The 27,391-nt window shown below is 35.2% G+C and overlaps 1 protein-coding gene across 7 annotated transcripts in view; it reads right to left on the bottom strand.

The window, feature by feature from the left end:
- Window positions 1-27,391, bottom strand: part of BBS9 (Bardet-Biedl syndrome 9) — a 291,335-nt gene that overhangs the window by 95,870 nt on the left and 168,074 nt on the right. The gene's annotated exons all lie outside the window — the stretch shown is intronic.

The raw sequence follows: 27,391 nt of genomic DNA, 5'->3' as shown, positions 1-27,391 counted from the left end.
GTACTTGATGACTGAAAAACATTTTATTAGCCATAGATAAACTGACCAAAATAAGCAGATTGTCGAAATATGACAGGAGCAAACTGTTGCATCCCAAATATGAGGACAGCTTTATAATGAGACAATGAATTATAACTAAGGAAGAATGCACACAAATGACTTTTTCATCCCTCAGAAGAAAACTTTGTTATGAACAGCAACCAACTACACATTGAAGTTGAAATACCATGGAAATCCATGCATTTAAGAATGCAAAAGCAGCTTCTAAGACACTAGGGAAAAAAAAAAAAAAAAAAAAAAAAAAAAAAAAATAACTCCTCTCCATTTGCCAATTAATAAACTCATCTCTTGATTACTATTAATTAAACAAATGAACAAAACAACCTAAGAACAGCAACATAAAACCCTATCACAACCAAACACAAATCCTCCACACACCTGCAACTACCTGTAGCAGTTTTTGCAGGAGAGGAGTATTATATATTTTTCTAAAATCTGTAAAAGCATCACATCCTAAAAGAAGCAAAAGATGCAAGGCATCCCCTAACTGTGAATCTAGGTCTAAAAGGAACCTCTAAATCTCATGAAGCCTCAAGGTAAACTAAAGCTTCAAGGTACAGTGGAGTTGTTAGAGGCACTTCTTTACCTATACGTTCTACTTTGAATGTATCAGTACCTACACTATTTAGACATTGACAGCACCAAATACATCAACTAGTCATACACAGAAAGATCCCCAAAAAGCAAGTGAAATCACAGTAAGAATAATTGATTTAAAAACACAGCCTAGCCTGAAATAAAGGAAATTAATATTTTTTTAATCAAATATACTTCTGCATCTAATAGCCCACATTTTGCTGAAAACATTTATATCCAATGGATATCATGGGCAGTGCTGCCAGGGCATTGCATGGGTAAGTCACATGTGCAAGAATTTGTAGAAAACAAAGACAGCCAATGCTGAAGTCAACACTCACTGGTACCTCACTCATTAATTTACAAGAAGTCCCACTATTGGACCCAGCTGCTTTTAGCTTTCCTTTATGCTCCATTTTCTTTCTTGCTCCTAGTACATTTCTTGAGCATAGATAATTGTAACCTATTGAAAGAATCAGAGGTCTAAAATGCAGCATCCACAGATCTGCTGAAGAGTAGTCTTCCAAGTGCTTTGGTGTTTAAATGAAGGGGGAGAAAAATTGCAAGAAGAGCTATAAAAACACCTACCCTTTGTTTAGTGAAAGAATTTTACATACCAAAGTAATCAATAAATTATCTGTATGACCTTCACAGCCTCTGTCTCCTTCCCCTTCCTGGGAGTTCAGTGGGTACAAAATGAGGTCTCTATTGCATATCCAGGATTACTGTTCTTTTCCTCCAATTATCATGTTGCTCTGAGTTTTTTTCTGCTCTCTAAACTACTTGGTAGAGAAGTATGATCATCTTCACTTTATGTCCAGTATTGATAAAAAATTTTTTAAAGGGGCAGTGGGTTATTTAGAATTCAATTCGACACTGGGGGAAGAAAAATAAGAATGAAGTTTCAGCCTTTCGTTCAACAAAGGTGTTTGTCTTTGAAAAAGTTTTAAGTTTTATAATAGAACTGGATGGACCTGTTCTCTAAACCTACCCATCTTTCCTCTCAGAATGCAAAATTTTTTCATTGCTAGCACTGTGCCATGACCTGGAATTCTACTCAGGAAAAGCCTCAGAAAAAAAGAGACAAGGATGCAAGTAGTTTTCCAATAGAAATGAAATTTGAAGTGTGATAAAAGTATAAGCAAGGCATTCACAATCTGAAGCCAGTATGCATAAAGTATAGATACACAAATTCCCTAAGGAAAGCTTTAAAAGCTCTGCAGGAGCTGCAAATAGCAGTGAGGCCTAAAGCAAAGCCAAGGAACACTTGGAACTTCTGAGAAACTGAATGTCAACACAATATCATTTATGAAAGTATGTGGTAAATTCTGAGAAGCTGGCTTGCAAGTCTCAGTTCAACCAATGACTTTAGCAGGAGCTTAATTGGTTTTCCTTCTACCCTTCTTGAGCTGGTTCTATTTTGACCATTGGGTGAAAAGCAGCAGCCAGTGTAAATCTCCTAATCCGTCACTCATGACATTTAAACAGAGTGCGTTGTCATGAACAGCGTGACTCAGGTTAAATTTCCATTAAATACTTCCCTGCTTTAATTATTTTTTCAATGAAAGTTGACACTAGTAACACAAAAAAAATCCCACCATAAGCAGGCAAATAGGCTGGAACTCTATCACAAAGTTGTCACTAAGCACAGTGAAGAATTCAATATCAGGTGGTTACTCATGAACAGAAGAAAACTCACCATATTTAAAGGCTCACCTTTTCAGTCTGTATGAATTCCCGCTGATTGTGACATAGTTATTTTTTCAAATAGTTATTACTGGAGTTCAGAAGAACCAAAGAACTCTGAAAATTCCAGAGAGCAGAAAAGCAGTGCAATACAAAGATGCATCAAATAACGATTATTTTTATCAGTATTAGAGCAAATAATTCCAGGTATAATGCATCCTGCAATAATGTGAGAATACACTTAACATTCACACTGCCATGGCAATAGAAATAAGAGAGCTTGCACACAGAGAAGGACTATTACAGCCCTAAATGTCAGCTAGGTGCATGAAATAATCATATGCATAAATCTATTCCTACTCAGTATAACAGTCCACTGATAATAAAACACATTCTGGAAACCATTCACTTCAGCGGTGTGAACATCACACTTATCACATTAAAATAGCTGACTAATGAATTTGGTACACATATGGCTACTCCATTCTAAAATGTATCCTAATAGCTTCAGTGATTTAAATGCCATTATGAAGAGAGATAGTTGAAAAATCTGGACCCCATACATTTGCATCAAAAGTATTAGACTATAAAATGTGATTTTCTCATAATTATTAACCAGTAAAAAAGTACTTGTGCTCTCTTTTTATGTGGCTGCTACTGTTTTCAACTTCTGGAATAATACTTGAAAACAAATTTTATAAATTTACAACTGCAGGAGGAATTACTAGATCAATACAATAATTTTAAGAAAAACTCTAAGCTTTACTGAATAATACCAATGAAAAAATGGAGAAACTTCAGGAATATCTTTGGTGTGAATGAACATCCAATATATTGGCATCTGGCAAAATATATAAACTAGTAAAAAATTATTCAAACTGACCAAAATCTGTGCTTAAAATTAGATGAGACTTTAAGCAAGCTTCTTCTGCCGCATTCTACTTCATTAAAAATACACTGAACAGATTTTGAGGCAAGAGGTTGAAAGTCTCAGCATTTTTTATGCATGGAGGGAGTCTTTTGTTTTCAAGTTCATGTGTCACCCAAATTACATCATTATCAAACATGAAGGAAAGAATAAGCTATTTTAGAAAATCTGGAGATGTGGCCAATATCTTTGGGAGATACAGGGAATGGGCATATCTTTTTGAGGAAACTGGTAATCTCTCCTTGCTATTAAAAACAAATACAGACCCTGAAGAACTTTGGGGAGTTTTTTAACATCTTAAACTCATAGAAAGGACATAACCACAGTCATACGAAGGGAATACAGCTAAGAAGTGGTACCTCTCCATCATCTGACCTATAAAGTGCACCACAAGATGCTAAACCTGAGCTCTGATGCCTTTTCCAAGTACTTCCCTTCTCTCGGAAAGACTGTGAACCCCTAAAAATAACACATCTCTAAGTGAAGCAAAGACAATACAGGCAACAAAAGGGAGATCAGTAAGAGATCAGCAGGAATGGACATCTCTGAGTAGTAATCTCCAAGTCTATTCAAGTAACTTGAAGATCCAGTCATCATCTCCCAATTCACTTCAATTTCATCCAACAATCTCTTGCTTAAACATAGAATTCCACAGTCTAAATTATAGTCTTCCTTTTAACCTCCTTTAGAAAATGTATGGCGATTGGTTAAACACATATACATAAAATCAGACAAGGCACCCATAATAATGCGATAAGCTGGAATTATATCAGACCAATCCAATTTGTTTAGACAGGATATAACCAGTTCTTCAGACTAAAAGTCAGCACAATCCAAGCCATGCACAAACAATTTAAAAAATTATCTGAGCATGTCTAACTTCCACAGAGAAAATTTAAGAACAATTTATAAATTTGTCCGTTTTTTCATAGACATTGTTTCTTGTAGTGATATAATTTCTGAGGAACATACAGATATTATAGTTCAGCCTCAAGCAACTCTTGCAAAAGGCTATAGCATCAAGAAATTATTTGACTACACAGCATTTCCTGATTGGATGGGAACATAAGACCTTTTTACTGGTTTAAAACCATAAATATGAGAATTCATAATGTTGATGACAGTATAGCTTAAGAAAAAGATGAAAGTGAAGGATTAATTAGCTGGTTGGTTGGAGGGGTTTTTTTTATTTGAATACTCTAGTTAGAGCATCCATTCAGTACTTTATCGCATATGCATTGAGAGTTACAGAAAAGTTTTTACTCCGGGTTTAATGCATCAAAAGCATAGTTTTAGCTGCTAGAAAAATTCTAACAAGCCCTTCAATTGAGTTGCACATGGGCAGAATCACTACCTTTAAGCTAATTCATGCTGCTTCACAGAGAGTTCTTAAAAATAGTTATCTATTTCTGTAATGGACTTGTTTTAATCCTCCAGTATGGTCAATGGGGTTTTTTTTTTCCCACAGAATATTATTATATACAACCATAGAATCTTCTAGTGTCTTGAGCCTAAGTCACAGGCTACTTTTCAGGGAGCAGATCAGTTAACCTAAAAACTGAATCTGAAATAAGCCCAAAATGTTTTAAAAATGCATTAAAACTCAAAAGAATTATTAGTTCTGCTTGTCAACTCCATTTTAATTGTTTTTACAAGTCTAATTCTGACATTGTGTGAGAAATAGCAGGCAAAAAAAAATGAACTATAACTTATCAGGGGAAACACAAAGAAATGTAAGCTATCTTGAGTGATTCTCAACAGCTGCACTTTAAAAACAGAATCAGAATTGCAAGTGCATAAACTCTGATGAAAACAGTGATTTATTTTTAAGTATGTTGTACTTGGAAAAATCATTATAAACCAAAACAAGGCAGAACTCGGCAATGGAAAAGCAGCTAAAAGAAATCCATATGGGCTACATTTTTTTCACATTTTTCCCCCCCAGATGAATCCTCTTGACCTCATTGTTCTTTTCCATGGCCCCAGTTCTATTCATCTACCTCTCTTTTATTCCTTGACGCCTTCAATAGAGACCTCAGAGCTGTATGTCTATATCCTTCCCTTCCTTAGAACTAATTATCGATCTGCTTGGCATTCAGATCCTTTCCAAAATTTCCATCAACATATGCATTCACATGCACATGCAGGACAAACTCAAATCCAGGGGAAATTAGGTCCCTAAGTGTACTTGAAAACCTGGATATGAAAATCAGGCTGGAAAAACAAGTGGCAACAACATAGCAGTTTAATTTAGTCTGTATTTGATTCTGCATAATGGATGGCTAATGTGCCAAAAGATGAACTGGAATTATGGGAGAGATCGAGAAGTACCTTCTCAGGATTCTCTAAGTTAAAGGTTGAAATACCTAAGAATCAGACATTTGATTCCAAACTGCAGTCCTGGTCACTTGCCTAACACAGTCTATGGACACAGCAAAATATCTTCAAAGTAAAGGGCCCAAAACCCCAAAAAAGCTGCATTTAGAACAAATAAGGACAGCAAGTAGGAAATATTGTAATTACATGGGTTGGAACTTTATCTCTCTTCTTTATCAAAAGCATGACTGCCTACCAAGATTCTCCAGTTAGAATGGATCAAGCACAGAAATCTCCACTGAAGACAGCCATAGTATCTTTGTCAAAAACTTCTCTTGATTTTGAGTATGTATAGCTGTTATGGTGAGTTGTGCTCTGAAGCAGACATTGTGGGTGTATTTTAATAATGCTCGAAGAACACAATTCCAAGAATCTTCAGACATATCCCCCCTTACTTGGTGAGAGGTAGTGAAATAAAGGAACTTTCAGTCCCAGACTGAAAACAGACTTTCTTAGTGCATTCAGGGCATCTCTAAGGCTAAAGTAGAGCATGAGCTCACCACTGTTTTCTTAGGAATTTTGTCCACATCTTCTAAGTCCTATTTTAAACACCAACACAGGTGTTTCCAATCTTGCCTTTAGAAAACAGACACTGTGAAATCAATTTCAGTACAATACATCACCATGAAAAGATATTTCACTACTATGTAATACAATAGACAGATAAACTACCACATAACTTCTTTAAAAATAAAAACCTAAGTTGTTCTTGAAAAATAATTATTGTCAGTTGTATCATTTCATGATGGCTTTGTTGAGGAGTATACACTGTACAGTAACAGCACTTTAAAAAAAAAAAAAAAAAAAAGAAAAGCCAACAACTTTCCTCAGGAAGAAATTTTGTACGGTATCTCAGTGAATGTTTATTTGTAATTGCAGCCTCCACCTTCGCTACTCATGGTATTGCATGTGTAAAAGCCAGCAATTGTCATTCAAACAGCCCAGTGAACAATAATCTGGTATACAGTTTCAGAGGAAGAAAACTGAGAAAGGCAATAGAAGAAAAGTAATTTTGGCAGAAAATTTAAGATACAGAGTTTGTTGCTGCTTCCATACTCAGAAGAAACTCCCTTCCTGCCTACTTAAATAACAGCAACAAACACACATAAACAAGAAGAATACGAAGCATTTAAACTTCTGACTCGGCACCATGCTAATAGATGATATAAAAGCATGAGGATATGAGGACAGCCAGTGGGTGCCATGAGCTGGGAAGTGCCAAACACTGCATGCAAGGTACTAAGAGACTACAGCCTCTGCTGAAATAATTTGCAGGCACTTGGGATGACGCCTCTGGTTGTGCACTGCCAGCTGTTACACAACACATTCCTGGAATGAAATCAGCATAAATGAGCAAGGCTATGTTTAGTGTGGGACATAATGGGTTATGAATCAGGAACTCTGAAGACAAGCTGGTCCTTTTTTTAAAAAAAGACATGTTTCCAACATGTATTAAACACACCAGTAAAATAGTGACTGCAACTTTGAAAATATCACTGCAACCATTTATTCCACTCAACATACCACCTGTATGACAGAAAACAAAAATATGTGAATACAAATGGAAAGTAAAATTCCACCACAGTTAAATATACCACACAGAGAGACCTTTTCATACACCATTATCAGTCAAAATAAGAAATGTCAGAAAACATAACGTCAGTGAAATTTACTAATAAAATTAAATTTCGTCAAGGCTACAGCCAGAGGAGACAGCAATAAAATCCTGGTAAACAACCTTACACCGTGTTTTAGAAAAATATCAGAGGAAGAAAATATAGCACCATTTTTTATTTTTACTTCAATCCTCACTATTTTACTGTAATAGAGTTCTTTTTTGCAATTAACTGGAGAATCAAATTAAGAGGGTTAGTCATCTAACTACCTAGTAGGCAGGTGCCATCAAGCGAGTAGGTGACTAAATCCCAAAATATGTCTTTGCAATTAAACAGCAAAAATAAACTTGTGCTTACAAAATTATAGGTCATCTTTCAAAAACAACCCCTTAGGGTAAGAAGAAGGAAAAAAAACCAGAAAAAAGTCTTCTTTATACTTTCTCTGAGATTGCAAAGAAACTGAACCTTGTACTTCAGCACTCAAGGGCTTTTCTGTTAGAATGAAATTTTCTGTTAGAATGAAACAAAGAAAATAATTTAAAATGAAAGGATTTGTAGGAGGTTCATCAGTAACAGCTATGCTTTTCATCTCCCAGACAGCTTTATAATTAGACAGATCTGAATCAAATGAGCCAAATGAATCAACAAATTTGATTAAAACAAAACTCTAGTTGAGGTTTCCCTGTTCTGTGGATCAAGTTATTAAATCACTTTGGAGTACACCAGCACAGACCTAATGTGCTCTTCTTTAAAGCCACCAAGTTTATAAAGCCATGACAACTTTTTTATTTTTTCCCTTCAGAAGCCTGTGGACAAGTCACATGAAGCCATCCAACCTGAACAATGTGGAAGTAGAGCAAAGAACCCCTCTCTCTGTAACTACCCCCACATTTCTGTTGAATCAAAACTATGAAGTTTTATGGTGGAGCCAATTATCAAGTCAGTTTGGTTGCTTTTTCCTTTCTGGGTCTTTTCTTGACGCAGGTCTTTAAAATTCTGCCCCTGTTAAACCTGTGAATCAGTGCAATTTATAGCACTCCTTACAATAACTGAAGATGGGCAAAAGGAAGCACAGACAAGAAATACGGTTTTTTTATGTAGAGAGGATAATTTACTTTTCACATATCGACTTATAGTGAAATTAAACTACAAGAACACTTTAAGAAAATAATTTAAAAAATAGTTTTATATATTTCACTAAAACATAATGGAGATCCACAAATTCACGGTAAATTGCATAAAAACAATAATGAATGCTGTAATTCAAAACAGTTACAACAAAACACTTTAAGAGCACAGCTCTCTAGTGGCAATGAAGTGCTTTAGCTTCAAAATACTTCTACATTTAAACCAAAAAGTAGAGATAAATATTTACTGGACAAACTAAAAAGATCTAGACAAACTAAAAAGAACTAGTTCAGGCCTCAGTTCTGCATACCACTTATCTATGAATAGCACCACTGCTTTATACACTAACTTGTTGTCATACCTTTATGAAGAGGGCCCAAAACAAGCACAGAATTTTGATATAACATTTGAATATTAAATTTGTAATATTAAAAACTCACATACAAATGGTGAAACTAGAAGAGACTACAAATAATAGTTGATCTTAAAAGCTCTTTAATGAATTTTCAAGACTTTTTTACTTTTTTTTAAGTATGTCTCTTTTTTTACCTTGCAGAACTAGATGAGAGAATATAAAATTAAACAAAATTTCAATTCAGTTAAGAAAAAAGTGAGGGAAAAGAAATTTAACCCTTGGACATCATTCTTCTGAGAAAAGGTTTTGCTTGTCAGATCAGCAATAATTAAAGGGAGCGTGCCCTCAAAGAAGCACTTTTTCCCAAGTCAGTTTCTGTCTAAAGGAAATGTGTTTTAATCAGAAGGGTTTGGATGCATAAACTTAATAAGGTACAGCTGTATTTTTCCTTTCTCCATAGAAGTAAGTTTAAATGAGACTGAGAAAAGTACAGTTAATAGTCTAAAGAGGCAGCAAGGATAAGAAAAGTGGTTATGGCAAACATTTTTAGACTGACCTTATGTACAGAGGAAGTTTTGATATAAAGGATAAAGGTGATCAAGTCGTATCAAACTTCAAGCTGGTCAGAAAAACAATAGCCTTTTAAAGGAACCTAGTATCGAAAAAAAAAGTGTTTTCTAATAAGAATCCTTGAAAAAAATCCCAACCACATGAAAATCCAATTGTCTATCTATTTGGCAAGTATTGAGTAAGCCATTAAACAGTACACAGATCCTGAAGTGTGCTGAGCATGTTATTAAAAGTTTACTTCATTGATGGATAAGTGTAAACTGACTGCAAAATTTTGCACCTGAGCAATAAAGTTAAGAGCTAGTTTCAAAATTATATTGAGACTTTCAAAACTTCCTGTGATATTTGACTACAGTTAAACTCTCAGACTAGAAGAATTCTAAAATTTCATTATCTCCTGAATACTGTTATTTATGGATTTATAGAAAGGTTTGTAAATTTAAAAGACTGCACAGCAGACAACCTAGTTAACTTTTATTCTGCTTATATGAAAGATGCACCTAATAAATGGCAAATGTAATTGTGACTGCTACATGAAGACCAACTTAACCTGGCATCCACAAAACAGAATGAAAATCTGATCAATTTTGCAAAGTCTGTTTCATTGCCTTACAATGGCGTAGTCCTGGACAGTAGTAAAAAGCAAACTAAACCAGTATCCAAGACAGTCAGAAGTAAATTTTTATCAAAAAAGCATACTTGTAGTTTTGCAAAACTTGATCATGAATCATACTGCAGGTATCTCTCAGGTACTTCAAAATTTAGCTTATGTTTCATTCCACTGTAAAGACACATTTGGCCAGTTCTTCACACAGTAAGATAACCCTTACCAGATAAGGATGTTCAAAATTTTTTTAACTCATATTGATCTAAATTTCCACACAAAATCAACTAATAACAATATAAAGCAGGGATAGATGCACTAAGAAAAAATCCTTTAAGTTGTATATCACAATGTAGCAACATTTCCTATTCCAAGTAGGGTGGGGGAAAGCTGTAGGTATGTTGGTAAGAAGAGGGAGATTAGAGATTAAAATATACTTTTCAATTTTTACTTGAATGTAAGGATATATTTAAATACAATCAATATTTGAGTGATCCATACAGGAACTACTCAAAAAATAGAAACAGAAGGACAAAATATTCTAGATAAAAACAATTCCAATTGCCATATGAAAATACTTCATTTAAAGCCTAAATACCTAAATATAAAGAATTTGAATAGTTTATAATCAAAAAACAATTACTGAAACACTTTATTCAAATATGGGTAAAAATTGAATAGCATGTTCAGTTAATTCTGTTGCAACTAGCAGTGACAAATTGTTGCATCTACACTGCAACTTCAACTTGGAACAGAAGTGAACTTTTGGAGTCATCCCCACTTTCTGTACTGTGGTCCATATATCACAGAACTAAAATAATACAGCTGAGAGACCTTTTAGATGGAGCACTACTAGAAAATGTACTCCAACCACTAATGGAGTCCACTGGACCAGATTAGAGAGTCGGAAGTGAAACACCCTGAAATATAGATAGCATGAATGTCAAGCTCTCCACACAAACTGTTTCCTTCCACAAATGTTGAGCGGTTTTTGCCCTGCACTGCTCAGCACAGCCATTACAATCACTTTTTAGACCACAAATTATGCCTACTGTCACACGCACTTGCTTTTAAGTACTGCAGCATAAACTGTACAAACTGCACTGGACCTGTTACTCATTCCTGCTCTTTGGAATCTGAACTTAAGAGCTCTTGGTCTCCACAGGCCCAGGCAGATAGATAACCTGCTGATGCAACACTTCTACAAATATAGTCAAAGAGCATAAACAATACTCATTCCGAAATAGGCAACGGCGCTCTTCCAACCCTCATTATTTAACTTTCCAGGACTGACACAAACACTTTCACAGCTGCACAGAGAAGTGGCTGACAGAACTGCTTGGGGTGGGACTAGCAAAATGTGCAAGCATGGCACGAGAAGTTCCAAAGCAAAGGCACTGAATTCCTGAACCTAGTAGAGCTGCCCCCAGTGCCACGTGGCCCCCTGCAGAGCATTCAGACACCAGGGTAAACTCCAAAACAATCCATGGAAAGATATAGGTAGATATGGGTATCTTCACTAGTTCTTTAGAGGAAACAGTTTTCTTCACTAACTATTCAGAAGCTGCTAATGTAGGTGGAATGAATGATGATGTTTGAACCTAAGCTCAGCTTGTGTTTTCGTATATTGAAACACTTCCTTAGGGGCCCAAAGTGACTAGTCAAAACATAGCTCTTCATGCTTGATGCAAAATGCATTTAATTTAAAAGACAACCTATCAGTGGTATGAATGATCTTGAATATATTGGTGTTACAATAGCAATATTCAAAATAATTTAAGAAAATATTATGTCATCTACTTTTGCTATACTGAATAGTGAAGTCAGTGTAACAAAACCCTGACCTATGGATTCACTGGAGACAGTAGAAATTTATCTTCCATTTTTGTCTTTTTAAAATGCTAGGTATCTAGTAGGTTTGACCTTTGGAGAAGGCAAAAGTCTGCTTCTTTCCAAGTCTAATAGATTAAGTAAATAACCTGAATATTTGGATAAACATTCCAATTAAATATGAGCAGCTCTACATAAATCTTATACAGATCCTGATGCTGAATTCAAAACTACACAGGCACAAACCTTCAAATAATAAATTATACCTAAAATAACTCAGAAGTTCATTCCAGAAGAGATTTAAAATGTTCATAATTTAGCAAGACGTTTTTGTTTAAAGTTTTAATGAATGAAATACAAGATACTGGCTGCTTTGCCTCATTCCACTGCTGTGAGCTCAGTAGAATTTAAGGGACATAAGTAGCGGGTCACGTATTTCAAGTCACATAAGCATAAGGAGTGCCTTACACACGTTTAGCATTGTTTTCTTTATTTTACCACATTCTTAACAATGCACTTGGCTAAACATACTTTCAGGTTTCAAGTGGACCATTGAAGCATAGTACAGATCTCTGCATATCCTTCAAAGGTGGAAAACTTAATATTTTCCTATTGGTATCCTTTTTGTGTTGGATCAATATAATCAGTTATACTCAAACAAAACTGTACTGCTTGTGTTTGATATTGCATTGCCATTGTTGGTGGTCCTATATTTCCACTCCTGCTAAATGTCCTGCAGGTACCAGGCTACCATTTTTTCCTTTTCTGTTAAATACCTAGTCATTAACACATCATCTAAAACCATGCTAATGATATGGGACAGCATGGAAGAAATAAAGAGCAGAATACCAAATTTGTAATGGAGCTCTGTCTTAACACACTTTTCTGAATGGGAGTGTAGGGGAGCACACACTTGAAGATATTTTTCTCCATTTTGTTATTGAAATTAAAATTTTAACTGAATTGTTCTTATGTTTTGAAAAATACTTCCATATAATGTTGTTATCCCTCACTGGCCCAAGATAAACCAAGTGTTGCTGTCAGGCATCTGTTATACAGGACAAGACTTAAGCAAACTGAAAATGGATTCAGAGTCAGTTCAGTCTTTAAAAAACTGGACTTCATAAATATTCAATATATTTTATCTCTGCATGAATTTATGATTAAATAATTTTAAAGCATCACTACTCAGCACATTGACCTGTACTAAAGCTCCTTTGGTCACAACATGATAGACTGTTTCTCATCTTACCTGAATGCACCCTACCCTTAAACAAAATTCATATACCCAACCTTAGTTGGCAAGAGAAAATAATTGAGTCTATGCCAAAATGACTTGTCCAGGGCAAATGTTTATATCATCAGAATACCTGAAAAATCAGTTTGCTTATCAGTGTCCCAGTAACAGAATTATTCTGTCACTTCAGCAAAAGTGAATCTATCACCAAGACATTCCTTTTCTTGTTGACTGTAAATCTATGCTGCAAATCAAAGCAAATTTTTTTACAAATTTCTCAAATTCAACTCAACATGAGGCAAATTTCCTCTTGCCAGAACAACTCAAAAATGATGATTCCAGTTTCTACTGGAATGGCAGGTGGAAAAGAGGTGTCATATGACAGGTCAAATGGATATGAACACATAGGAAAGATATTTTTCTGGGAGAAAAGAGGTTCACAAAACAAAGGAATGTCTATACAAAAATTCTTATGGAAAGTTTTGTCAGTTATTTTGTATCTGTACAAAGAGAGAAGATCTCTTGGGATCTCTATCATGATGAGCCTGTTGATTCTACTTCAAGCAGTGCCTGCCAAGAATAGTCTCCCCTGAAACTGTTACTTATGACAAAATCAGGCAACAAGCATTGCTTAATGTATATTGCAGGTTTTAAAACTCATCCCATTTGCTGTAAAAATAGAGAACAAAGCACATCACCATGGATATGCAATATGGACAATAGTACATATAAAGTAAAATCACAGTCCATAAACCTAAAATGGCTTTAAAAACGTACCTCAGAAACTCAAATCCAACTTCTATTTTTCTGTGCAGGTAGATAATGGTGAGAAGTATAAAAGACCTGCTTTTCAAGAATTAACAGAATATTTCACAGGGAGTTAAGAAAGAGCCCCCTCCACCTTCTTTTGGGACATAAGAACCAAGTATGTCTCACAGCTGCTACTCTGAAAATTAGAGACATTAGCATCCAGGTTGCTTTTTGCAATTAACAAACAAACAAACAAACAAACAAACAAAACTTTATGTGCTATTTCTTCTACAACTACAGGGCATTCAACAGGTAACCCCTGGAAGATGACAACTTTGAGAAGTACTGAAACCACAGATAATTCCAAGACCAAATAACTGTTGAAAAAAAAATCATTTGTGTTTTAACAATGATTTAGGTAGATGATTTTGAGAATTAGAAAATTGCTTACAATACCTAACTTATCTCATATTAATTTTTAAATTCCTATGTAAACTTCAGTTGTTACCATCTTTCCCACAAATGCCTTCCTACTGCTTTACAGAAATAAGTCTGGAAACTCTGGTTTTCTAGACTGACTTTCATAGATACTTATTGTTTCAGTTGCTACTTTTTGATTATTTATTACAGCTGAATTATATATTTCTCTCACCTCTCTTCTGTGATTCTGCAAACAACCAAGAATCTGATTTTAAGAGGAAACAAAATCAGCTTCACACACAAACCTGAGACATGTGTTTCTGGAATAGTTTGAGGCAACACCGTTGTTGCCTTAGTTGTAGCTGCCTATGGAAATTCCTGTTAGTAACAATTAGTACTCATTCACACTTCTGGAGAAGTTCAGGAATGAACCTGACAGAGAATCATTCCTTTGAGCAATAAGAACTGAGAGACAATGCTCAGCTCTGGAAGGAACCCTGAGAGCCATTGACCTAAACTGCTTAAGAAATGACCCTGAAATTGAAAGAATAAACAAATGGATAGTAAATACAGGTAAGACAAAATTCAGTTAGGGGAAAACATACCTTAATCACTGAGCAAACTATTGAAATCTAGTATTTATTTCAACTACTTTTCTCTAAATGTAATATAGTAAGTTTTACATGCCATCTATGATTGTGCCTTACAATTCAGGAACACGTAACACACTAAGAAATGGTTACCTAATTCTTCTGAATTAAATCCACCCTACAAAAATCACAGAACTACAGAGCAGCCATCATATCTGGACAGAAAATCCAGCAGTCCTGATCACCTTCACCTTCATATCTACCAACAACTGCTAAAACCTTCAGCATCTCTACTGAATATTACAAACTGAGCACAGAAAATAACTGAATATTCTCCAGTAAGAAAAATTACTCTGAGTTTGGAGAATAAAAAGAAGGAAGTGTGAGTAGAAGGGGCAAAACTTCAAAACAAAGCATACCAACAGACAAAAACAGATCTGAAATACAGGCCTTAAGGGTTATCACTTAATGAGAAAAGGAATCCGTTTTAGCTAAACAGCCTATGTTTTCGAGTTTGTCTTTGCATTAGAGAATACAATATAGGCCATGGGGTATTACAGGATGGTAAATATTAAATATTGAGGATCCAGAAAAGAAACTGAAATAGAGGATGTGACACATGACTTTTAGTCAGTGCATAACTGTCAAAACAGTTCTTTAGAAAGCAAAAGAAATGCAACTTTTTTAGTCCCATTTTTTGTTATTACACATTATTATACTGTGTTTATCAAATAGCCTCTCTGAAAAGTCCTATTAAAAAATGGAACAGAAAAGAAAGAATAGTATTTAATTTTAGACCATTCCAGATTGATCTCTAGTCCATGCTCATACATCTGGAATTAATCCAGAATAAAAATTGTATTTTAGAGAAAATTAACAACCTTGAACAGTTTGTTATCCTAAAATTTAGCTGTTAGCTATAAATATTCCAAAATGTTAAAACTGCTGCTCAAGGGTATTTATGTGTTGGCTTAGCTTCGTGCTCATGATGAAGTCTTGACCTATTCTCCATTTGACAAAACCAAGGAAATGCTAAGGAGAACAGGAGAAGCAGCTGTCCTAATATGACATTTTTTCAGGCTTACAACCAATTTTACTCCAAGGAGGACCAAGTACAGCTGATATAGAAAGACCAGAGGGCGTTTTCACTTTGCCTACTATACTCCCTTGTGAGTCCAGTGAGGCTACATATGCTTGGCAGTGCATATGCTTAAAAACTTTGTTGGATAACGTCCTGTGTCCACAGTTTTAGAGCTGTAAGAAAATTGCCAGGAAAAATCATAAATTAGTTCTGGCACAATGGACTATGAACACAAGAATGAAGAGGCACCCCATCATACACAAGCCACCTTCCACAGCATAAAAATAAACCAGTACTTCTAGCACTGGTACATTGGGTAAGAGAACTCAGAATAACTTTACAATTACACTTAATAAGGCATGGCATAGAAAATATCCTATTAGCATTAAGGATTCTTTTTTCAGTGCTCCTATTTAAGGGTTTGATTGTGCTATAGCTACTCTAACAGCATAGGCTAACATAATGTGGGGCAGTTGTGGCTTCCCCATTCCTTTTCTCTTGACCCAGAACTTATGCTCCTGCCACTATGAGGTGAATGATTCAGATGGCTGATCAAGTCAAAAGCTAGAAGGCTAGAATTTTATATTTAATGTGATACAACTATGGCCTGTGCCACAGGGATGTTCATGCTCTCCTCCCTGCATCATGATGCACATACCAAGCTCTCCCACAGCAGAACCAGCAGTTTTGCAGCTGTGGACACAGTTACAGTTCACTGACCACACAAGACAGTAGCCTTTCCTTTCAATGGTCTAAGTATATGGATAAATATTAAGATTAGAAAAAAACCAGCTTGAATCACATATTGAAATTTCAATCTGTTCAGCTCTCTAAAGCTGCCTTACCATCTGGTCATTATAAATAGTACTGGCACCAGTGAATAAAGAAACACTTGGTGGCTGAGAGGATACGAAGATAAAGCCATGACAACCTCCCCACTCTAGGCTGTAGCTCATTTGGATACAACCAGTCTAATTTTGAGTTAGCTACCCCAGACTCTGCAGAAGTTATCTTTTCAGGCATGTTTTGCAACAGGCCTGAAGAACAGTTGCAGTGATTGCTTCTTTAATGCTGCTAGCAGCGCAGCCCAGGGGAAAGCATGCACATGTCTTTAATTACATTTTTCACAATCAAAAGCTTTACCAGATTATGACTACAGGGGAGAGAACTAATACCCATGTGATGTGGTACATTTAATGTATTTTCTACTGTGCTATTGTCTTCTATCCCCCATTCTTACCTTGCTCCTTTTTCATCTTTCTCACCAGCAATGACAGCAGTTGCCAAGCTCAAAGTGACAAATTGTTAGTACTCATAAACATGAAAATAAATGTAACATTTGCTGGAATATACACAACATAGTAAAGCTAGAAAAGAACAAAATTTTTTTGATAAATAGAGCCACAGAAGACTTCTGACTCTGTCTAACTGCATATAATTTTACTATTTCTTACTCCTAGCTTTACCATTTAAGGTTTTCTTGAATGGGATTTAGATTACATCAAAATCCAAGTTACAACATTTTGCTAAGCCTATTTTCCAGAAAACAAACTTAGCTTTTAACTTGTAAAGTAGTCTTCTCCAGGGTGTTTATACACAACTGGGGTATTGCACAGTGCTACAAAGACCATCATTCTGTTCATGACACTCAAGGTATTAGATCTGAAAACACCTATGACATCTCTAAGTCAAAACACATTAAAAAAATATATAAATCAACTGATTTATATATAAATATATATATATATTTTATATTTTTATATATTTTTATATATATATATTTTATTTTAATATATATATTTTATATTTTTTATATTTTATATATATATTTATATATATAAATCGACTGATTCAACTCAATTACAAACAAAAAGGTAAGGGCCTTCTACAGGGCAAGGGCCCTAAAAAATTTTTAAAGACAACTAAATGAAGAGTTCAGGTTTTATTAAGTAGTATCTTATTTGCTAGATAGTAACTACACAGTGAGCTGGAAAGCTATGTAGCCTACCAGCGGCACAAATTTCGTACTCTGTTTAGAAACTGAGAAAGCTGAGGAACTAGAGGGTTTCTCTTGTGGGTCACCTTATCCTGTGACGGAATGTGAGCCATAAAATAATATGACACAAATTTTTTTTAGGGGTACCATGAAAAGAATCACACTTAGCTCTAACACCACTCTAAATATCATATCCTGTTCTGATTAACAGAATGGATTTGGAACATCTATTTTCCCTTTAAAAGAGAATCAAACTTTGAAAACAAAATCTGACCTAGGAAATACAGACTATTTTTGCTTCCAGCCTGTGTTTCCAAAATTCTAAGCTTATCCAGCCTTGTGCACTGTCCTACTGCTTATTAAACCCTGATGCACAGGTATTTACACTAACACAGGCTGGGAAGACACACTTGCTTCATGCACTGTTTCAGGCAGCAGGAGTACATCTGGATGTATGTTTCAGCAGCTATTAGAAAATTCAGCACTTACGCAGTTTTTCATTCATTCCTACTTCAGCCTCGTATCCTGCTTTTGGAAACATAATACTAAATTGGTGAGAGTGACACCCAACCACAGGAAGACATAATTGTTCTAACAGGTGAAATAGCTGAGAAGGTAGTCTGTGGAGTACAATACAAAATAACAGAATGTGCTTAGCAGAGATGGCTGATAAATATTTGATGAGGCTAAAAAAATAACTGCTTACCTCAGGGTAAGTTATAAGCACTGCATTGTTGGACCTGTTAATTTTAATAACAAGGACTACTGCTCTGCTGTTGCTTGTCCCTTTTGTGGAAATCTTCCTAAGTGTAATATTGTTTGGTCCCAGAGTAGTAAACCATTCCTTAACAAAGTGATCCAATCACCCTCATCAGTGTGGTGAACTTGAATCAGTTCTGGAAGCCTGACTCTTGAATTCTGCCATTACAATTGATCTGGCCCTTGATCAACAGACATCAGAAGACCTGCATTAACTATAGTCAAAGTGTCAAAGTGTCAATAACTACTACATTTAATTCTCCAGTGATTAAAGTTAAAAATATGATAGATTCAGGTATTATGTACAACATAGTCACGTGCTGCATCGCACAACCACAAGCAATGAGAACCAATTCAAGAAACAAGAAGTTAATGACAGTCCATCAGCTATGATGGTTGTGACAGCACACAGGGATGGGGCCCCATAGGATATTACTCTTAAAAGTAGAATATGGATTAGGCATATGTTCACTCTGGAGAAGTGAGTGGAGAATTTAAAAACTGTGGAAGAGCTCTTAACACTACAGTATACAAATGTAAAATAAGAATTTTAGTGTCCATTTTGGGTAACCAGTATTAAGAACTACAGCCAGCATGGCCAACATGCATACTGCTCCAGCACACCAGCATGAGAAAAATTTTTATCTACAATAGACTACTGAGATTTAGGGTACAAGCCTCTTTTGAGACATATAAACACCAAGATCACAGTATCACCTACCTGTACAAGCATGGCAATCACATTTCTTCTATATAAAAGCTGTGAGTAGTAGAACCTTGAAGGTGCAGTAGCATTTTGACTATTTCATTTCAATAATTAAGAGGGAAAAATTATGATTCCAACCCCAGAAATATTTCGTTAATCTTCACAATATTATTTAAATAAGATTATGTGAACTGGCAATACACATCATCCATATTACCAATAATATTCATTCTGTGACAATTCAAAGCTCTAGCAAAACTCCAAAGTGGCTAATAATGGCACTGATAATTTCCACAAAATTACATGGAAAACCTATTTGCAGTTCCAGTAACATTCTCCAACAAAGAGCATGTGGGAATGTGCTCCCTCTTTTGAGGCGTGTCAGCAGTTCTTTAAATGAGAATCACTGTTTCCATTCAAATCCGTTATTTTTCAGGGGGTTGCAGAGTCAGTCCTCAGGGAGAGAGAACTGATCCTTGCAGTTTCAGGTGCTTTCATGCAATCCTGTATCTCAAAAACAGTCCTTTTTTCCTTTTTCTAAAGAACGTTTAAGCCATTAGCTCATAATATGGATGGCTGCCTTCTGGAACAGTGAGGGGAGAAAGGGGTGCAAGACACTAAAATTACTTCTAAAAGAAGATATTTTGGAAAATAACCTCTAACACCTCCACAATGTCATTTTTTTTCCAGCAAACAGTTCCTAAAGATCTAGAGCTAATCTTCATTTGGTGGCCAATGTTGACAAGCTATAAAGTGAGTCTTGGCAGTTTGTATAACCTGGAAAAAAAGACCTGGAAAACCATTTTAAAGGCTCATCCTGGAATTAACAAACAACTAATACTCACCTGATATATCAAATAATTACAAAAATATTAAATTCAGGGTTCTGAAAAAGGTAGTGAAACAGTTTTTGGATAAAAGTAACCCTTACCCTTAAGTGTAATCTGACTTTTATATAATACATAAGTGATACAATTCCAAGTTTCTGCATCAGAAAAATTCCTCCTTGGAGTGCTCAATAAATTTTTGGGATTTCCTGAAATTTGCAGTACTGGTTTTCAGCAGTAGAGGAGATCTTAAAGTGGAATGCTTGGCTCTGTTTTGTGCTACTGAATGCCTCTGATTTAATTACCTCTTTTATACAAAGATGGATGGCAGAAGCCAGAAATATCTGTCTGCCAATTGTGTTGTTCAGGCTATGAAAACCTGAGCACGACTTCATATGCCTGGCAGCATCTAAATTCTTCTTGGCTTGGAATTTTGAGCAGATATTCAAATAATATATTGTTGAGTGTCTCTGTCCTTTTATTCTCTCTTTTTTCTCTTAAATAATAACACCTCATTAGAAATAAAAACAGCATGAAATGTTTATAGCTCTCAACGACTGACATGTACATACAGGAACCATTAATATCTAACACAAATAAATATAAAGAATCAACAGCAGAATGTAAATTTTACAGATACTATTCTATAATGTTAAGAAAGTAGCACAGATATCTGCGTACTATCTCACAAACCAACAAAGATATGACAAAAGAATTTAAGCCAGAAATAATGCATTAATCCAAAGAATATATAAAATTCAAAGCTATCCATGTTCTGTACAAAAATTATGATTTTCCAGTTAAACAAAAAACAAAGCTTTATGTTGCAGAACTGGAAAGCCAGTAATACATTAGGTAGATAAACATGTGTTCAAATCCATGAGAAAAACACAGAATGCTGGGCATATATGTAGTGTGCACTTTAAACAGCAACACTTGGTGCAGTGGAGGAAATAACTGGTGTGAGGAAACAAAAGCAACACAAGAAGTCTTATAAACACTCAGAAGGAAAATGGAGTATTAATCTGCACCAACACATATGTAAAGTAGGCAGCAGCAAATAACAGAGAAGTCTGACTAGTTTCTTTCCTCCCCATTTTACTTGCAGAAGACAAGTGCATGAACGAATCCAAGTGACAGACAATCATCTACTTAAGCTCATAGTTATACAGGACAACTGCCAAGAAAATATGAAAACCAGCATCTAGTCACAAAAAAAAAGCTTTTAAACTTCTGTTTATTTTTTTTTATTTCTTCCACTGTGTTACAATTTCCCTTTCTTGCCTACAAACCTAATCATAATTCCTAAAATGTGTTTAGATTTTATTTTTGGGTTGGATTCATATTTAGCATGCCCTTTCTTCTCAACCTATCTTTTATGTGTTCCTTACCTTCCATTATCCATCAGGATTTCTCATGTTCAGGTCTTGTTAAAAATAAGGAAAGGCTTTTTGATAGATTCCAGAAAGCTTTGGATATAGCCATGAATATGTTGTGATGCCTTGTATCACTCTTTTCTGCTCCTTAAGTGCAGCAATAGCATCCTTTTGCTAATAATTTTAAGAGTGCCTTTGAATTCTCTCTTCATTAAAAAAGAGAATACTTTACACAAACAATTCTTTCTATTAAAGCCACCAAATTTGAAGGAAAAGGGTACAGCTGTCTCTACCACAACTTGCTCATTTTCTAAATCTTTTCTGTGATGGCACAGCAAATTCTGAGACACCCCACAAAGCAGAGTGTAAGGTAGTCCTCAGTTCTTTGTTACATTGACAGTCATGAAACAAAGAAATTAATCAGAGACTTTAAACCTCTGAATGAAAACATTTTGTAAAACACTATAACTGGTATATATAGTGCTTTATAAAACACTACAACTGGTTTGCTGGTATGGGGCAAACAGAGACTGATCTCTATTCACTGCAGTTGGCAATATACATTATAATACAGTAATCTACATAAAATATAGTACAATCTGCAAATAATAGAACATATATAAGACTTGCTATGTTCTCATGTGCTATATTACATTTCAGAGGAGATGAATATACAAGCTCTTGGTAAAAGAGAAACTATACTTCATTTGGTATTGACTTAATGAAGGAATTCTCACATTAATCTCTTAAGCTGTACTGCTCTTTAGAAAAACAGACTCTGTGGAAAAGAAAATCTCCATAAATCTCTTCAACTCTCTCCAGAAAAATAGGCTTTTTGTAACCCAGTGATTTTCTTTGCACCTTTTCTTGTGGAAACAATTAGCTTAGCAATTTTGAAGTATTAGGTGGGCCCAGCTGCAGGCTCCTGGTATCTTTCCTATTGCATAGCAATGTCCATACAGAAAGAAAGAAGGATCTAGTCTCATAATACCACAATACATCAGTGGGAAATACCTAAGTGAGCAACTAATGAGGTTAGGTCTGAAGGAGCGTTCACTTACCTGAGGCCATCAGAAGTTTACGCATTTTTTGACAGACTTGTTTCTAATTCAGGATTCTTTGTTAGTCAGTGACCAAACACCATGTTGCAACTCACTTGTCAAAATGCTTGAAGCTGTACACAAATTGTCAGCATCACAATTAGCCCTTCAGATGAGCCCTGTTAACTGGGCCTTCGTGATTTTTTAAGAATAAATCTGTTAAAAAACTCATGCCATGTGTAGTAACCAAACTTCAGACAGAAGTTCAGGTTCAAGATTGTAGCCATGAAGAGGCTGTGTTTCAAACAGTACTGACTGATTCAGCTGATTGTTTAGAAAGTTCACAATGGGCATGAAATCCCTCTCTAGACGTATGGACATTTTTTCAAAATTATCTTTAGCTTAACTTAAACATTTCCCTTTTATTTAATCTCATGTACAATACAGTTAGTAGTACAATTGATTTCTGTCCTATTATACTGTCTAACTTAAAAAAGTGAATTGCTTTGTACATTGCAAACACTTTTGCTATAACTGGCAAAAACCTCAGTATTCAAATGATTACTAGTGCAGCAAATTACCATAATTACAATAACAGTAGTAAGGCCATCTGCACCTTACACATGCATGTTGAAAATGTAGGGCAGTTATTAGTCCAATCTATAAACAATATATGCCTAAGAGAAAATAGAAATCTTTCACAGACCTGGTTTAGAGTTTTTACAGCAAATTTACGCACCCTTCAAAACAAATTCCAGGATATGCCTTTCCTCATATGTACAGGCATGAAATAGTATTAAGAACAGTTCAGCACAAAAATAAAAAGACTCAGTGGACAGCTGGCAGCAATTCATATCCAAAACCTCTTTACTATCAACTCTTTGTACAAAGCCAAGTGTTTAAGAGTACTCTACTCCTTTCTAAAATCAAATCTATGAAAAACTATCACAAAATTTCATCCTATATTACGTCACTTTTTGATGAGCTGTTTAACAGATCTAGTTTGCAGTTTCACACAGCTGTGTATTCATAAGAAAAAATTAAGCACATAGAGAAATTTAAATGCGACCCTGGACCCTTTAAAGGAAAATAGCTTCAATCTTGTCTATTAAAAAGTTTGTGCAAGTAAACATCTTTGTGAGCTGGAACCATGGAATAGCTCCTAAAATGGTCTAGGCTATTAAATCTTTGATTAGAATGGTGAAGTCAAAAGATACTCTTAAATGGCACCTACAGCATCTACATGAACATAGCTATTCAATACTGGAGAAAAAGTAACAAAATAATTAAAATACACTAAAGGCATGCAGCTGTACAATGTCTGGGTGCAACTTTGGATGGTGTTTTTAAAATCTGACTCAGAATACCTTGTTTTACTGGAATTTATAGTTCAACCTCAGTGTCATCTATGTATAGGTGCCTGTCTAATCAAAAATAATAAGCCAGATTCAAACTAAACACAGTTAAAAATCTATTCATATATATAAATGCTGACACAGTTTTTGATCTTAGATGCTTTGAGTATTAAACTATAGAAGTTTATTTACTTTACTAAATATAATCATAGAAGATGAAAACTTTGAAATTGAATCTTTAAGCCATCTAAATATTTGCATGACAGCAAATACAAAGAATTTAACTAAAACAGTAGAAGCACAGTAGCAAATCCAAATGCTAAATATTTTTTCTTATAACAAGCTTCTCAGAAACATTTGTGTTTAAACAATTAATGTAAATAAAGAGCCATACTGCTCTCTCAGGAAGAGACATTATTCTGAATTTTCATGGCAAAGTCAGGCAAATATTTCCCTTAAATACTAAAGATGTTTTGTTGTTGTTTAGATAGATCATTTACAAAATAGGTTTATGGGATCTCAGGTGAAACATTCTGCCAGAAAAATCAAGCCTTACAAGTTGTGAAAATTCCAATACCTGCATGTCATGACACTTGACAAATCTGACTCTCAGTGCTGTAACATCCTGAACAAGTAAGGAAATTGCAATGTAATCACCACAATGGTTTGACACACACACACACATTAAAAAAAAAAAAAAAAAAAAAAAAACCCACCAAAAAACCAAGATACATTTTTCAAGCCAAATATTCTTTTATTCATACTAACTTTTAATCTCCTTTTCCACCAATTTACTGAAGTTAGTCATGATTTACCAGCTCAAAACTTTATTCTCAAAAAAACAACCAGACCCTTTCTGTGTAAATAATCAGTAGGAATATTGGTTGGAAAAAAAAAGATTTTAGGAAGTTCTCTTTCCTAGTAAGCAGTATGTAGCACAGGGCATACAAGGAGTTCAAAATACTTACTTTAATGACTATATACTGATAAATGCATATGTTGTTATAATATCCTAAAGCTCACCAACACCACAGTTTAATCACTTTTTTAAGGTAGTTTCCCATATTTCTTTGAGATTTCTCTAAAAAGCCTGCAGGTACAAGTACTTCTTTATACCTCTTTGTGACAAACAGTATTTTCAATTAATTCCATAAGAAATATTCTAGCACAAGTGAGAGCTTGAAAAGTGCAGCTCTGCAAAGCTCTGTTAATTGTTACCTTCTAGAACACATGAAAACTTGTCCGTTAAATCAAATCAGCCAAGCAGATGCAACTCTAGTTAGAAATTCATAATTTGTAAAGAAGAAAGGAATCAGGAAGAGTACATTTGTGAAGCAGGAAGAGTACATCAAAAGATAAAGGAATTCCATAGTACCTACACAGAATCTACAATCACTACGTTCGTACTTTTGACTGCAGTAGAGGCCAGCACTGGTGTTATAGCTGAGAGCTCATGGAAGAAGTAAAGACATAACAAGTGAATTTCAAATTACATACAAACTCTCCACTAGGCTTGTGCAGTCTATATGCAATATATGCTGCTCTGTCCTCCTAGCCAAAAGAGCAAGAACAAAATTAGCAGGGATTTATCATGCTAACATTATTCCTCCCAATGCAATGCACACAGACTCCATGTCTCAAGATGGTAAGAAATTGAAGAAATCATTTCCATTCCCTGGGACAGAGAATGTTCAAAGGAGTATTTTGTACCTACACAAAGCAAAAGCCATCTAAAAGAAACTACTCCTACAGCCGCAATAATACCATTAGCTTTCAAATATCATTAATGTGATCCCATTCTCTACTATGAAATCACAATATACTTGGATTAGAAAAAATAAGAAAAACAACACAGTGAGAACTATTTCAGCAATTAAAAGAAAACATCATAAATCCAGTAATTCCCCTTCCAAAAAGACTCTGTGACTGGGCTAAAACCACATTCATTCTGTCCTTGCACACACTTGTAGATGACTAGTAGATGGCATTTTCTGGTCTCCTAAGTAACTATTACAAAAAAGCCAAAAGTCTTGCTCACATGCTTAGCAGCTGCCTGGAAAGTCTCAGTATAATACTTTACATGAGATAATTTGCAAGTCTGTGACAGGATGATGCCCTACAGCACTGTTTCTCACAGAACAGTCTTCCAGGTCTCAGTCCCTCATTTCCCTCAGTTCTTTGCATAACTCATACAACACATTATCATACAATCACACAACATCCTGAGTTGGAAATGACCCACTAGGTCACTAGGGTCATCAAACAACCAATTCTCAATTTATCACGAGAATCTGTCTTGAACTCCATTAGGAAATAAAGGAAGATATATCAAGAAAAAAATACTTTTACTCTTTGTCCTTTTTTCTCTCTCATTTACTTCACACAGTTGAATTAAATGCAAACTTAAATAAAAAGACACCTAAGACACAGAAAATATTCTTTGAGGGCTCTTTGTAATCACCATGGTCATGCTGCAGTCTGCAGTGCCTGAGCAGGAACTCAGTCCAAAAATATCATGTACAGAAAAATATTGAAAGACTGTGATTTCATGCCTACTGTTACCTTCAGGTTTAAGTAGCTCCCTTGGCTCTTACACTCATAGCAATTAGAATTTCCAGACAGCTTGGTGGCAAATATTCTAGGTGTTCTCTATATTGCAGCACTAACTGGCAGAGGGCAGTCAATTCTTACCATGAATGAATTAAACTCACTCGTATAACACATGGCTGTAAACCTGAAGACTTTAAAAGCTTTCAAAGTTTTCATTCTGCCTTTTATAGTTACAAAGCAACAACAGCCAGCTACGTGACGTAAGTCTCAATTTATATCATGGGCTAAGACCTACACTAGGATATGCAGGTCCCTATACTGTTGTTTCTGGAGCGCATGAATATATTTCTACACTTTTCCACTCATGCTAGTCTTTTCAGTAATAAGGTTATTTAAATATAGGAGAACACTATCTACTGAAGAACAAATATGTGCTTGATCAGAAGACTGGAGCATCAGACAAAGAAATAACCTACCATATGTTTGTGATTTATTAGTCTAGTTGCCTGAAGTTGGAATTTTATCAGGATTGTATCCTACATCAGAGAGATGACATACTTTTCCATTACCAGGAGGTGACTTAATATAGCCAGACAGCAAAAGTTAAACTATATTTATGTCAACTTTGACAGGCTCTCTTCTAATGATCTGAAGTTCATGAGGACCATAGGTAATTAGCACTCTAGAAAAGTCAGAGCTGTAGGTCTTGAGGGGATTTTCAGGTTGTTTTTGTAAGCAGGTAATAATTTTTAAGTTACACTGTGGCATTATTATACATTGCTGCATTAGATATCCTTCTTTCCTGCCCACTATTAAAAATTTGCTAATGTAAATTCAGCTATTGAAGTTAAATATCTATTCCAACTCCCTGACTGTCTGTACTACAGTTAGTTGGGCAAACAAGCAGCTGAAAGTTTTTTAAACAGACAACTGACTGGGTTTTGCAGATGTGTAAGGACTTTATTTTTGACTGTT

Source organism: Lonchura striata, chromosome 2, assembly GCF_050655825.1.
Source record: "Lonchura striata isolate lonStrDom1 chromosome 2, ASM5065582v1, whole genome shotgun sequence".
Lineage (NCBI taxonomy): Eukaryota > Metazoa > Chordata > Aves > Passeriformes > Estrildidae > Lonchura > Lonchura striata.
The sequence above is the reverse complement of the archived record's forward strand: the minus strand, read 5'-3'. Positions and strand labels throughout refer to the sequence as shown.